Below are 14,555 nucleotides of genomic sequence, written 5' to 3'. Positions count from 1 at the left end.
GTAACATGGACTGTAAATAAATTTGTTTCAAGGACGGTTGCTTTTGCAGTTAGATGTAATAGACTTCCATCACTAATTAGATTACATGCTGAATTCATTTTCCTCATTGAAGATCAGCCGCTCTTGATGCATAATTCATAGCCTGCACCTCGTTACCTGCTTCTTCATATTAATATCTATACACAGTTTGAATTGCCTCGTTTGCATATGCTAAAGTTCTGCATGCAGCCTTCAGCACGAAAATTATGCACTAACTTGTAATAATTATTACAGTCAGCCTGCTATTGATTTATGAGACTTTTAAAAACCAAATATGTGTAGTACTTGTAATGAATGATATTTTAAGGTTCTTCAGGAAATTAAAAGGCAATGGCTGCCTAAGGAAATGTTCTGCTTGTTTGATTTAATACTACAGTTAGCTGGGAGGTGGAATGAAAGAGTGATTCAGACCTATAGCACATTTTTCGATGATATGTTTTATTACTTCGCACTGCTAGCCTGATATCTAGATGATAAATGACAATACATAACTAATGTGTGAAAAGGTCTTGCAATTTCTTTATTTTTTGTCATTTAAAAGATAAGTCAAGTTATCATTTAACCCTTATTCTATTTAAAGTGAAAATCTCACTAAGACACCTTACTTTAAATATACTACTTTATGTCAGAAAGGACTCGGAATTATTTTAAAAGATATTGTTGAGCAACCGCCATCATAGCAGCTTACATCTGCTTATATTTCCAGTATGGAAAAATAAAGGGCTTCAGGTTTAAGCACTCCTTGTTGTTAAATGCTCACATGCACAACTTTCCATCTCCTGGACTGCATAAGAAGCATACAAATTAGATACAGATTACAATGAAAATACTTATTACCCACTTACATGCAAATATGTACCTGCTACATACAATGCATATCCAAAGGCTCGTATTCTTATGTACAGATCATAGTGTAGTACTACTGCAATATCCTGTAACTGCTTATTTAGGGGACATTGTGGAATAATTTCACAGAATAAGGTGATGTGCCATTCTAAAACTGCAGTGTTAACCTATGTTCTGCCAAACATTTGAAGTTCTTCATTTGTTTCAAAGCAGTAAAGAAAAGAAAGGTGGGTATGAAAGGTTTTGCTCCTTAGGTCTTCACACTAACAAAACTCTAATTAAGGATAACGGCATTTTTAGTTATGCTGGGACTGCAGAATGAGGCAGATAATGAAATACCTCTGTTTTCTGTTCGTATTTGTTCCACTTGTGTTCAGAAATACCTTCTTTTTTTTTTTTCACCTTCTACAACCTAACTTTAATAAACCAAAACCAATCAAAGTACAGAGCATTTTCTTGAAGTTTAATGACTCAAGGCATTGAGTCATTAACCTTAACTGATCATTAATTCCCTACTTAATGTCCTGAGCTGAGGTCATTATTAAAATTATAAGCTTGGTAATTTCTTTGATTGGTTTGGGATTTTTGATTTTCTTTAATACAAACAAAATTATCATATGTTCAAAAGTACAAGAAAGACAGTTGTAGAAAGAGAATGTTGTCTTATTCCAGCTCACAAAACCAAATTATCTTCTGTTACTCTTTGAAATTTCATTTGTGATTTGCAATAAAAATAAACATGCCATGAGTACACATAAAAGTGAAAGAAAAAAAATTATAGACAAAAATTATCTGATTTAAATGGAATGTTTCTAATATATTCACCCATCAAAACATGCCACTACGTAAAAAAACTTTGATGGTTTAATTTAAGTACCTATGGTGAAGTACTTTTCTCAAATCACTGCAGTGATATGAGTATTGAAGGGTCTGACAACAACATAACAAAACACAAGCAGGGTGCCATGGCACAAAGCACTATGCACCAATAACTTCTGGATCTTTAAAAAAAAAGTTCACACCTGCAAAGACTCTCCCAAGTATAGCCATGGTGAAGCCTGAATGCTTTTGTCTTTGATTTTGAGGAATAAAACCACCCCTCTTCAAAGCCCAAGAGAAGATAGTCATGGACCAAATCCGTAAATAAAGGTCGGCAGCAAATTATACGGGACTGATACTGAAATATCCAAGGCAGAACTCTTCCTTTGGTCACCTTCTTCAATCAAGTTAATCGTGCTAGTCTATACAAAAGGGCTGACACACTCAAATCCATAAATGAGCCCAGTAACCCAACTCTATTCCATTACTTATCCCAAACTTTACCAAATAAGTGTTTTCATAAAGTCCTAAACTCCCAATTCCAATCCTAGTTACAATGTTTCACTTAGTGGATGGTTGGGCACTAGAACAGGCTTCCCAGGGAAGTGGTCACAGCACCAAGCCTGACAGAGCTAAAGAAGCATCAGGACAACACTCCCAGGCACAGGGTGTGACTCTTGGGGATAGTCCTGTACAGGGCCAGGAGTTGAACTCCATGATCCTTGTGGGGCCCTTCCAACTCAGGATGCTCTATGATTCCATTTAAATGAAACTTCTGCCTCTTTAATCCTGATACAATTTTAAAGTGACACTAACTCCAGTCTACTATAAAAAAGCCTTTAACTATTTAAGAAATGTTTGATCCTTATGACAAGGCAGAAAAACACAGTAAGACACATTAAGAATCATTTCTTAAGGCCTAGAAGATCTGATTTACAGTCACGGTAGACTATGCAATACAGAAGTAAAATTAATAAATCTAACTGTCATCAATAATTGATTAAATCACAATACTTGACTTTACTATTTATATTATGCATTTCTTTCATTAACCAAACTACTAACTTGCAATACTGCCATTTTATAAGATTTATTTTCAAACCATAAGAATTGCAAGAATTTCATATGAATCATTACCAAAGTTGTGGGGAAAATGACATGAAAAATTACTTTAAAAAATAATAACTGATTTGAATTGAAAACTCGCATGTTGTTTTGTAGTTCATTATAATTTTTATAGCTATACAATAAACTCTTTAAAAAAAAACATCAAAAGCATAGCAACTTATTTTAACTATCGTAAACAGGATGGTAAAAACAGCTTAATGAATCATTTTGTTGGTATTTTTCATAAACTTGTGTATAGTAAAGACCTACTTATTTTTAGATTAGGAAAAGTTTGTTTTCTTTCCAAGATAAAAGCCTGCTTCAAAATACTCATATTCCTATATTGTATCAAAATCAGTAGATTTGTCTTCAGTACGAAAACAAAATATAATTTAAATAGGTATGATTTCATTCATTATGTGGAAGATCTATTTAAATGCCAGAGCAAAGTAAGTTATTCTTCTAGTTGATGACCCTGAGATACAAAAATCATCATTTAAAAACTGAGAGAGATGATAATACTCTTTTACTCAAATTTAGATTTTGCATATAAGCTTTTATAGAGATAAAAAAGATACTGTAAGATTTTGTCTTTTATCTGAATAAAATTATTGGAAGAACAACACTGGTTCTTCTGAAGGCACATTTGACTTCTTACATAAATGCTAATTATCTCAGTGGGTAAACTACTCAAAAATGACCTATTTTGATTTTGAAGATGTCTAAAGTCTGGATTTTTTAGAGCTACAATAAACAGTCTGAAATGTGAAAACCCCCAAAGCCAACACAAGTCTTATGAATACCTAAGGTCATAGCACAGAAAAGTCAAAGAGTCTTTTGGGACTCTACAAGTAGATGCTAGAAGAAACAGCCCTACATCTGGAAGTCATAGCTGGTCTTCCTGATTACTGTTTCATTCTTTGAAGAGTAACTAGAGAAAGCAGAAATTAGACAATTTCAACAAGGATTCAAGGAAGCCACAATGACTAACCATTTAAGACCATTAAAGACATGGAGAGAAGTCATAGGGAAGTTAACAGTTCCTTGCTTACCCATTAGGTAAGATATCCAATAGATACACTGTCACTCTGTTTTTAGAAATATGAGTAAGTTAGATATTTTCCTCTCTAAAACCTAAGTTTTCATATATGTTGAAGAAGAAAATGAAAGCTTTCTACAGGATAACATATTACTAAATTAGTAGTTATTTTTAAAGTGAAGCACCTAAATGTATTTAGTTCCATGAAAAGCCATCTGCCTTCTATATGGTTCTGTAAGTTTGTGTCAAAAATTTCAGACTTTTTTGAAGTCTTAGAATACATTCCCACAGACAATTGAGTTTTATTTTTGTAGACAATTATCACGATTTACAATTACAATACACCATTATGTGCATGGGGAACTGAAGGTACAGACTGGTAAATCTCAAAAGTCTCAGATATTTTCTTCATTAACATCAGCTAATTAGATATCCAGAACACTTTCCAGAAGGCCTGAAAATAAATCCAACATTTTTTGCCAGATTTGTATTTCATCCCTTCAATTTCACAAATACATCAAGGAATATTATGGCTGTGGCATTTTCATCTTGGAAGGACAGGGGTGTATATGTCTACTGCACTGTGACTGGCAGCATGGACAGCACAAAAGATGAGAAGCAACTGACAGTATATTGTCACAAAATATGGGGTTTTTTTGTCTTTTGATCAACATATATTAGTCTTATATCCTTCCTATGTTACCACATCTAGACAACAACAGATGGCTGAATTAAAGAATAAAAAAATGGAAGAACCAGTGTTTCTTATCAGTTAAACTGCTGTGCTTTGATAATATTTTTAAAGTTTTATATAATTCCAATTGCATTATCAAGTACGAATTCACTCTTAGAAATCACTTTGATAGTGCAAAACAATTAAAAGAAGACTTAATCAACAGAAAATCTGTCCTGCACAATCACACAGAAAGACAACAAAGGGAGCATAGGTATGGGCTTATCTGCTGGCTTTAAAAGTAACCAGACTGCATTCAGCTCTTTTCACTATCTGCCAGAAGACAGACGTGACTTTAAAATTTACAGGTCTCATCCTTGAAAGCCTTAGATATGCAGACCTCCCACTGATTTCTGCTAGGAGTTTTGAGCACCAAGGAAGGTATTGGTTCCAAAACAGGTGAAAGTCTTCATGAGAAGTTTATACCTCTCAGAGCATGTTATTAGCATTTTATAGATCACTAATTGCATGGCAAAACATATACTACAAAAGAGTGTTCAATGAAGTCGAGATAATGCTTTATCTTTCTGAAATCCTGACTGAGGGATAATTGTGCAATATTAACACTACATGAACAAAGTTTCACTCTTTAAAATTATCTTTATTTAACACATGAAGTATCCCTAAAGAAAACTGCAAGTCTGACCAGCTGTAATAAGGCAAACCAACTTTCTAGCCAAAATTAATTAACTACAGGGCCAGTTTTCTATATTTACAGTTTTATTTTTAATCTTCTCTGTACGCAAGTTTATTGCACAGAAATATTGTCCTCATCTGTAACTGGGCAAATATGACGCAGTGAAGTTGCCACTGGCCAGGCAGTTTTATAATCAGTAATACTGGAGGGTGTGAGGGAGAGTCACATTCCAGAGGTGATACACAGCAAATCCATAACAAGCATTTGGTGTATTTATTTAATGTATTCTTTATGTTCATAGAACTGCTTAGAACAGCTTTGAATATCAATACAAATTTTAGCTACATCACCATTTTTGCATCTCATTTAGTATATTCTGAAAATCTAGGCTTTATTTCTCCATTGTTCTACCTCCCCTCACTGCTTCAAAGCCTGATACAGAACTTTTGACCACTGGAAGTGCTTATTATGTGCTTGCCAGACAATGGACACTGCAAAAGGGATGAGGATGTCACAGCCAGAGACCATTTGCTGATTTATTGCAAAGACAGGGATACTCTGTGACAACTCTCTGTGTCACCAAAGAGAGCAAACTCTTCCCACGAGGTACTTCTGTGTTTTGGGTAGTTTCTATGCAGCTCTCCTCATCACACGTGCAGCCTTCACACTAATAAGACCTGAGCCAAGGGCGTGTCAGTTCTGAAAAATACGGTCTAGGAAGACTGACTAAACCTTTTGTGTAATTTAATTCCTTTGCTTGGAAAACGCTTGCCAAGGTAACCTTCATAAATATTTCTAATGCACTGAACTAGCATTTTAAAGGCAAAAAAATGACAAAGTACATCGATCCAAACCTTATACTTTACTATTTTAGGTTTTCCCCTTCTACTCCCACTCAAGACCAAAGCAAAAGAATGCAATTCTGAGACTGGGCATACATCTATTTTGGCAGTTAGTAAAACAAGCATTAGAAATCACACCATGTCCTTTCTACTTGCAGCAGTCTTGTAAAACAATAAAATTTTCAATGCAATTACCTTACATTTATTTTTCTTCTCACAGTTAAACAGAAAATGTTCTCACGCAATAATTAGTGCTGAACTCATATTAGGAGTTACTAAGATGGCAAATAATGTTGATAAAAATAAATACAAAGATGTGTTTCAAAATCTTCATAAAGAAGTGAAAGAATGATCTGCAAAAGAATTAGGCTATGTTACAGCAGTGAGTGGTGGAGAAAGCATGCTGATAAACTATTACTGCATTTCAGTAACAGAACACTTTACTGCTATTTTTGAACCAAAATGGCCAAAAGTGGATATTTGGTCAGAAATGCAGTACCAGTTTATCTGTGTATGAAAAATAAATGGAAGAAAATATATTTCACTTCATATCCCATTGCAAAGTCATTTACTGCAGTAATGCATGAGCACTGGTTAGTACTAAGGATACTAAGCTTTTTGTGAGGTAGAGAAGACCTTGTTGAATTATTTTTTTTCCTAACAGATCTGTCATGTAAACAGCATGTCATTTCCATCTTCTTCAGCACTGCAGCTCAAATCACTCTTCTTTTCAGTCAGATTAGTAATATTCTTGATACAAGAGTACAAGATACAAAGTACAAGAGTGGAGGAACACATAAAATATAAATTACAGCAACACCTGCCATCTCTCCCTTGATGGTTGAAGTCCCACTACAAACACAATGAAAGAATGTAAGAAAAAGCTTCTCCTTGACTGACCATACTACTTGAGTATATGAATGATCTAAAGGTCAAGAAAGGAATTAAACCATTAAGAAATCTGTTACTGGAGTAAGTTACAGTACCAGATTTGAACACAGCTGTGATGGTACATAAGTTCAAAGTAGTACTGACATGTGCCTGTTCTCCTAATGAAATTGAAATCTGTAAGTCATCTATTGGAAAGGGAAAAACAGACAAGAAATTAAGCTAATTCTGTTGGGTGGCAGAATTATGATGTCAGAAGTAAATTAAGCTAAAAAGTTCACCGCTTCATCTGATTAGCTGAAACACTAGATCTGCCTGAAACTTCTTAAGACATTTAAGTATGTTGGCTTTCATGATTATGTAATAACTGTGAAACACAAGCCTCTGATGATGACAGCCATACATGCTAGAGTCAAAAATAAGTCTGAACGAAAAAATCAAATGCAATTACTAAATGGAAATCATGCATAGATTCAAACCATATTGATATATTTTTTTCATTATATAAATCTTGCTTCAGAAAGAGTACTCAGAAATCACAGCACTGGAGATCCTAAAGAAAGTTATTTAGGAATACTGACAATATCAACAAGAAAACCTTGAAGAATCATATTTACTTCCTCTATTTACATTGCTGCCTCTTCGGAATAATTCCTGCAAGTACCAAAAAAAACAAAATTAAAAAAAATGTGGAAAAAGTAGTGATACAAAGTGCATGCTTCCCACAAATCCTCTTTCTATCAAGTTATAACGGATGCCATTCCCGTTTCACTCAACCTTACAGCATAAACCGCACCCAAAACTTAAATATGCAAGCTAAATGATTCCTTCTAACAGTGTTATTCACCCACATGAAACCTCAGACTATAACAGATGCAAAGCCTATTTTTTCCTCAACTGTTTTCATCTTTTCTTAGGATTTTAATTCTAAAAACATCCCCTCAAAACATCATCTACTATATATATTACAAAAATGTCAAGCATGGAGCTAATAGGCCAGAAAGGCAGGCTTGACATAATGACACAATCTAAAAGAATTTTAAGCTTTCTTTTTTTTCAAAAAGTTTCTACTTCAAGTTGCTGAGATGATTCCTAATGTAAAGCAAGTTTCACTGTTGTGGTTATGTCTGTTAGAGTCTGCATATGGCCTGAAACAATGATTTAAATGTATGAACTTTAGTTGGAATGAACAGTCCTGCTTCAAGGCTTGTTTTCTAACCATCTGTATTCATCTCTGCATATAACTTGCACATGTAATTACAAATTTGTGAACATAAATCAGATAATTGCATGTACAAATAACCAATTAGATTCAAAGCAAAAATAGGCCATATAACAGCATACTCTTGAACACATACATAAGTGAATAGCTTTGTTTAAGAAAATTTTATTTAACTTGTTTAGAAAAATATCATCTGATTTGTTTTGCATCAGGACTTACTGGGAAGTAGCTGCCATTTTGAGGTCCATTTTAAAAAAAGAATAGAAACACAACAAGAAAAAATTATCTACATAAGATTCAAGCCCACCATTGCTTGAGGGGTCACAGAGCTAGTGTTTGTTACTGCCTGTATTAAATTTAAGATACATAAACATTTCAATGATGATTTAACCTCGAATAAGAAAGAAAAAAATATTGTACTATTTAAGGTATTTCATGAAAATATTCTTGTTCTCCTGGCAGATTTTTAATTAATATGGTATTCTTATTCATAACAGTTGATAATGGAGTTCCATCATATCAGTGTATCCACTGTAATGTCTGAATGCACTCATCACTTAATTGGCCACAATTCTTTGCATGAAATGCTGAAACAAGTGAACTGTCACCTTTTTAATGAAGCTGCCTATATCTTAAACCCTTTGCCCTTTAAAAAACTCTTTATACTCAAAATGAAAAATTTTATTCTAGCTTCTGCCAGAGACTGTGGTTAATGTTCAGTGCCCTTTATTCACCTTATTTTTAATTCTGAAAACCCACACTCATTAACCGTACTCTTCCAAAGAATTGCTGGAACCGCCTAAATAAAAGATTGAAAGTGACTTTTATTGTACATTTGAGAGTAACAGTAGTGATATGAAATACTGAAGAGACTCTCTGCTGGTCTGTACAGCTATAACTGCTCAGCTGATGTAACACAGATTGATGGTAACAATGCAGTATCCATTAAAATCAAGAATTTAAACCTTTAGATAAAGCAGTCTGTGTTTGTATAAATACAAACTGAGTATTAATCTACTGATGAGTACTGAGCATTAAAAATTACAGGTTTTGAGCAGCTGACAGTTACAGTCAGAGTGAGATAGGTCTACTCTTTGAGTGCACTTTATTCTGGTATCAGTAAGCAAGTCCTAAACTGGAAGTTAAGGAGTATGTACACCATTAGTTTCATCTCTGTCAGACTTCATATTTGGGACAGTAACCAGCTATCAGTACAGCAACTGGTTTGTGCAACACCCAGCGCAATGTTCATCACTGAAACCTTATGTGGACCAAGAGATACAAGATATCTTACCTTTGTAGATACCCTTCAATTAGTAAATCCTTGTGTGTACTCTAGATGTGCTTTACTTCCAAAATGCAGCAAAAAATGAACTCAAAGGGAACATATAATTATAGTATACTCCAGGGGGAAAAAACTAACCCTGAGCTGTGTACCCAGTCCCCCAAAATCTGTTCGTGAAATCAAGATCCCAGGTGTGTTACAGTGTTCCAACCCTGCAAGTCTAGATGTAGTCTTGCTTGGCTATGATACTCTACCATGGAATATTGTAAAATAAACTTATATTTTATTTTCCTTGTGTATGGCAAGGAACAGAAACAATCACTCAAATTCAACATCTCATTTTCTTTGCAGAGTAGCATCTATAACCATATGAACAGTAGAACAGTTTTCCCTCCAAAGCAGTAGTACTATAGTAATTTGGATAATACAGAATACTAATCCTAGGCTCCCAAGTCCTAAAAAAAGTAGAACCATAAGAAAACAGACAGTACTATAAGTCCAAATGGAAATATGAGAGTGATCCAACCTAAGACACTTAGATTTTCAACAATTTAAATATCACTCATGCATTTAAATATCACTCGTTGCAAGCAACAGAGAATCAAATCTAGTGATATCTTGAAACATATTGCCATAACCCTTAGTCAGTGCTTGTAGGTAAATTATTTGCAGGCCTGAAATGCAGCCAGTGCTCCAAGCTGTCCCATAACTACCTTATGTAAAGTCCACCCTATCAGAAATAACAGTCTGCTACTAATGCATTATACTAAGGAAACACTGAAAGGTTAATCAGACATTTCTGTTACGAAGTACAAGGAGTATGTTTTTAGAGCTGACAAATGTATCTACTTCTGGTAAGATTTTTTTAAATTATTGTAATTCTGGTAATTCCGTTTGTGAATCTTCATACAGCAGAGTTACATAGGAAGATACTGAAGGATCTATTTTATAGAAATGCATAAATCATTAACTGAGAAGTTTATTTAAATATGGATATGCCCTGTGCCACTTTGTGACTGGAAAAATTACACATGGTCTTCTAGTTCCTATACTTCCCATCTTAAAAGTACATTATGAAGATATTAGACTTTTAAATTGTCATATTACTGTTGCACTGTGTCTGAAAAGACAAACATCTCAAAAACATCTCACTTTAGCCAGATTAAAGAACCCCCAAAGATGAAAAGACCAAGTTCATCAAGTTATTCTAATGCTTGTAAATGTATCCTTATGATGACTCCTCATTGAGAAACCTTTAATTCAATTCATTCTTCCTTTTAGGAACTGACATCTTCAGCAGCACAGGACACATACAGCAAAATTTCATATGAGGGAATTTTCTGCAGGCATACAACTTCTAAGATGGGCAAAATGGCACCAAGACTTGCAGTACACTCTCCTGGGGCATAGTATAGCTGGCCAGTATAGACATCCATACGATGTCTGCTTAACATACTCTGTGACTGGAACATCTCCATATATAACGTGCACACAGAACTCTCTTTTGGCTCTGTCCATATAACTCATAGCGCAACAAGAACAAATCCCGACTAAGCATTAAGACGATAATGAAATACAAATTGATCACAATAATTACAAACACATTTCTATGCCCAGAATCAAGTTAGGCAAGAGTTAAAGCAGGTCCCAATTCACAACTATATTTTGACTCTCCATATTTTCTACTTTTCTGAAAGACTTATCTTCAAAAAGTAAGTACACCTCAGTTTCTGTTCTGTTTTCTTATCAACAACAATTTGCTTTTCCATTTTCCACACAGAAAAAGCTCTGAAAATGCTATGTCACATGCAAGTTAAGGGCTTAGAAATTAAAAATCATCCAAAATCATCAAATAAACTAATGCAAAGGGGTTTTTTCTCCTGAGTTTGTTCTGGCTGATGATCTTTGAATGTCAGACATTGTTAACATTGATCAAGTTGTCATGGGTCAAACTAAGAGGTATATTTTCATCAGTGTTAAAGTTTTCCCTAAGATATTATCTGCTTGCTTGAGACTTTGTATTAGCTTTTGCAGTTTCAAGCTTCTGTCCAGTACTAAAGATGATACTAAAAAAATGATACCAAAAAATATGCTTTCTATGTTATTTATAAATACTTCTGGCAGACCTGGGTTTGTGTGATAATGGATCAAGTTCTTAAGGAAAAATAAAAACAAAACAGCCGAAGACTGTTCCTTTTACAGAATAGGAATCAAATTAGATATTATCCTGGCCAGCAACATGCTTGGTTACATGCTTGGCTGAAGGTCAGGGTGATGTCTTCATGACTTTATAGCTCTCCAATACAAAAGCACACTCAAGCTCTTTAACTGGACTGTGAGCTCATGCAATTTTTCCAAAAATGTAACAATATTTGAAGAAGAGAGTACAGCAATAAAATGGAAAATTAGAAGCCCCTTGTATCAATCAATTATCCTCCTCCAAATTTTCTTGACTTGGATAACAGATAAGTTCTGTTTTAACAGAACTGAATAAAGTGGCCAAAGTATAATATGTTTGCAACGATGCTTTCTCATTATATTTCTCAGTATATTCTCATTATACTACCTCTTAAAAGAGATAAAAATTTTAATGTTTTTAAGCAATATGTGAAAGAGTAAAGCCGTCGTCTGTTACACTTTATTCATTTATTCAATGACTTAAGAAAAAAAAAAATGACAAAGCATGCTTTGGACTCCTGGAGAAAAGGAGGATGTAGTCCTTGCAAGAGCTTTCTTTCTCCCACAGTAACTCTTCTCTTGAAATATATGTTTGCTTGTATGTGTGTATATATCGCATACATACATGTGTATCTATAGACTATATAGTGCAGTACACTCTCCACACACAGAAGTCTCTACCAAGGAGTCTGCACCAAGGCAACAGGTGTTCTCATCCCAAAACATCTTAAAGCAATGGAGGAATCAATTTAGATTTCATTATCTTTAGTAAGTACTGATTGCCATCTTCTCTCCCACTGGGCTGTGAAACTGCCCTACTCAAGTGGAGAAACACACAGTATGCAAACAGTTCAGCTCTAGCTTCCGTGACTCTTCTACCAAGTACTAAATGGTGAAAGATGTCCAGTTTCCCCACCATGACAGAACCTCAATCTCCAAGGCTGATCATCATATCTTCATACTAGGAACTACAGTAGTCTAAATATCAGTCTGATGATGTTTAGAATGGATATTAGGAAAAGTGTTTTCTCCAAAAGGGTTACCAAGCAACAGAACAGGCTGCCCAGGGAAGCTGAGTCACCATCCCTGGAGGTATAAAAAAGGAAAGTAGCTGGGACACTTAGGGACACGGTTTAGTGGTGCACTTGGCAATGTTAGGTTACAAACTAAATGATTCTATGATTCTATAGGAAACACATATACATGTGTGTATCTGTTTGTGCAGTATGCATACAGACAGACTGCAATCCCTGTAGCTGATTAACAGGGCACCACAACATTACCACAATCATTTAAGAAAGAAAATGAGCACCATAGTCAAACGAAAAAACAGATGTTATTTGCTAATGGATACCAACCTTAGAAGTGTAGTTAAAGGTAAACAAAGGGTAATAGAGTTTACTTAGTACTCATTTGCACTCTATAAAGTTTTTTAACTTTCATGTATGCCAAACAACGAAGTATTTCTCTTTTTTTTTTCCTTTCCACAACATGATTGTTAATACTCAAATGTCAGTTCAGTCAATTGCAATTGTACAGTGAGATGAATCTTTCAAATGACCACAGACCTATCTCGTGAACCTCTTTGGGTAGACAGACCCTAAGCTCATATGCCTTGCACCACCATCTTGGAACATTATTGACACACACTAAGTCAACAATATTAGCTGCACATTCCCCACAGACCTTAAATTAAAATACACATTAAACCTGGCCCAGCTTAGCATATGTGAAATTTGTTTTTCTTAATGAGATCATAGTTAATAATAATAAAGGCAGGCGACTCTGGAAAATAACAAACATAAACTCACCCCTGAAAGCTAGTTTCCAGAACCAGCACTATCTTGAATGCCATTATCTCTTTGACTTGTGTAACAGTCAAATCTAAAAATGGCTTCACTTATCTAAAAAGTGTCTTATGGGAATTATCTATAAAAGCCTTTATAAATAAAAACATACTGTTGAAAATTATCCTGTGTCACAACCTTCAGAATTCATCAAATTTCATGCAGATCTTTCCATTAGGACAATGTTTGTGAAACCATTTGCTTTGCAGAATTTCTTCATAATGGTACAGATATCAAATTTTATTCTATATTACACCCATTACACAATTTACCTCTTTGCATGAAGTACTCATTGCTATACAATTAGCTTTCTTCACCAGTTCTCATGTAAAACATACTAATGCTATGATAAGTCCTTTATTCTTTCTCTATTTTTCCCTTATATATGAAACAAACACATTTATGTTAAGATTTAAACCCTTTCATAATGTTACATCACAAGTGGTTTAGAACCTTGCTGTAAATGTTACACACATATGACGACATTAAAGATCATGCTTTTTCATTAAAATGTTTCTTCATTTTATAATCACAATAAGAAGAAAATCTTGACTGGAGAGATTCTATTTTAAAGAAAAAGCAAACATACTTATTTCAACAGGCTTACTGTGAGCTAATTAAAGTGAAAATTATGTAAACAGAAGTCAGTATTATAACAGCTTGTATGAAGTTTTAAGTTTTCTATTGACCTAGTAACAAATTTAAATGCTAACAGTTTGGGAGATCATATTAAATGAATACAAACGCTTTGTTTAATGACATCAGCAGTCAATGCAGAACATCTGTGTTTTACTTTAAAAGTGATCAAAAAATATTCTTTTGCTTACATTACAGATAATCAGGAGGTTTATATTTCTGTGTTCAATTTAAGAGGGAAAAAAAGATCATACTACCTTCAGGGCCCAAGGAAGCAATATGTTACAAATGCAGGATTTGTCTTTTTTTTTCTGTTTTGTAACCATGGTAAAACAATAGAAATGAACTTTCCCTGAACCTTTCTCCTTTAATGGCCTGGGTCCATGTTGACCCAGCAATGCAAGCTGGAACCTGATACTATCAAACTGACTGCTGCT

The 14,555-nt window shown here is 34.4% G+C and overlaps 1 protein-coding gene across 1 annotated transcript in view; it reads right to left on the bottom strand.

Annotated features, from left to right (window-relative positions):
- Nucleotides 1-14,555, bottom strand: part of DACH1 (dachshund family transcription factor 1) — a 379,725-nt gene that overhangs the window by 229,733 nt on the left and 135,437 nt on the right. The window lies entirely within an intron of this gene.

This window comes from Pipra filicauda, unplaced genomic scaffold, assembly GCF_003945595.2.
Source record: "Pipra filicauda isolate LSUMZ 115617 unplaced genomic scaffold, ASM394559v2 scaffold39_size4671491_pilon, whole genome shotgun sequence".
NCBI classification, from domain to species: domain Eukaryota; kingdom Metazoa; phylum Chordata; class Aves; order Passeriformes; family Pipridae; genus Pipra; species Pipra filicauda.
Note: the sequence above shows the minus strand (reverse complement) of the source record. Positions and strands in the feature narration are given on the sequence as shown.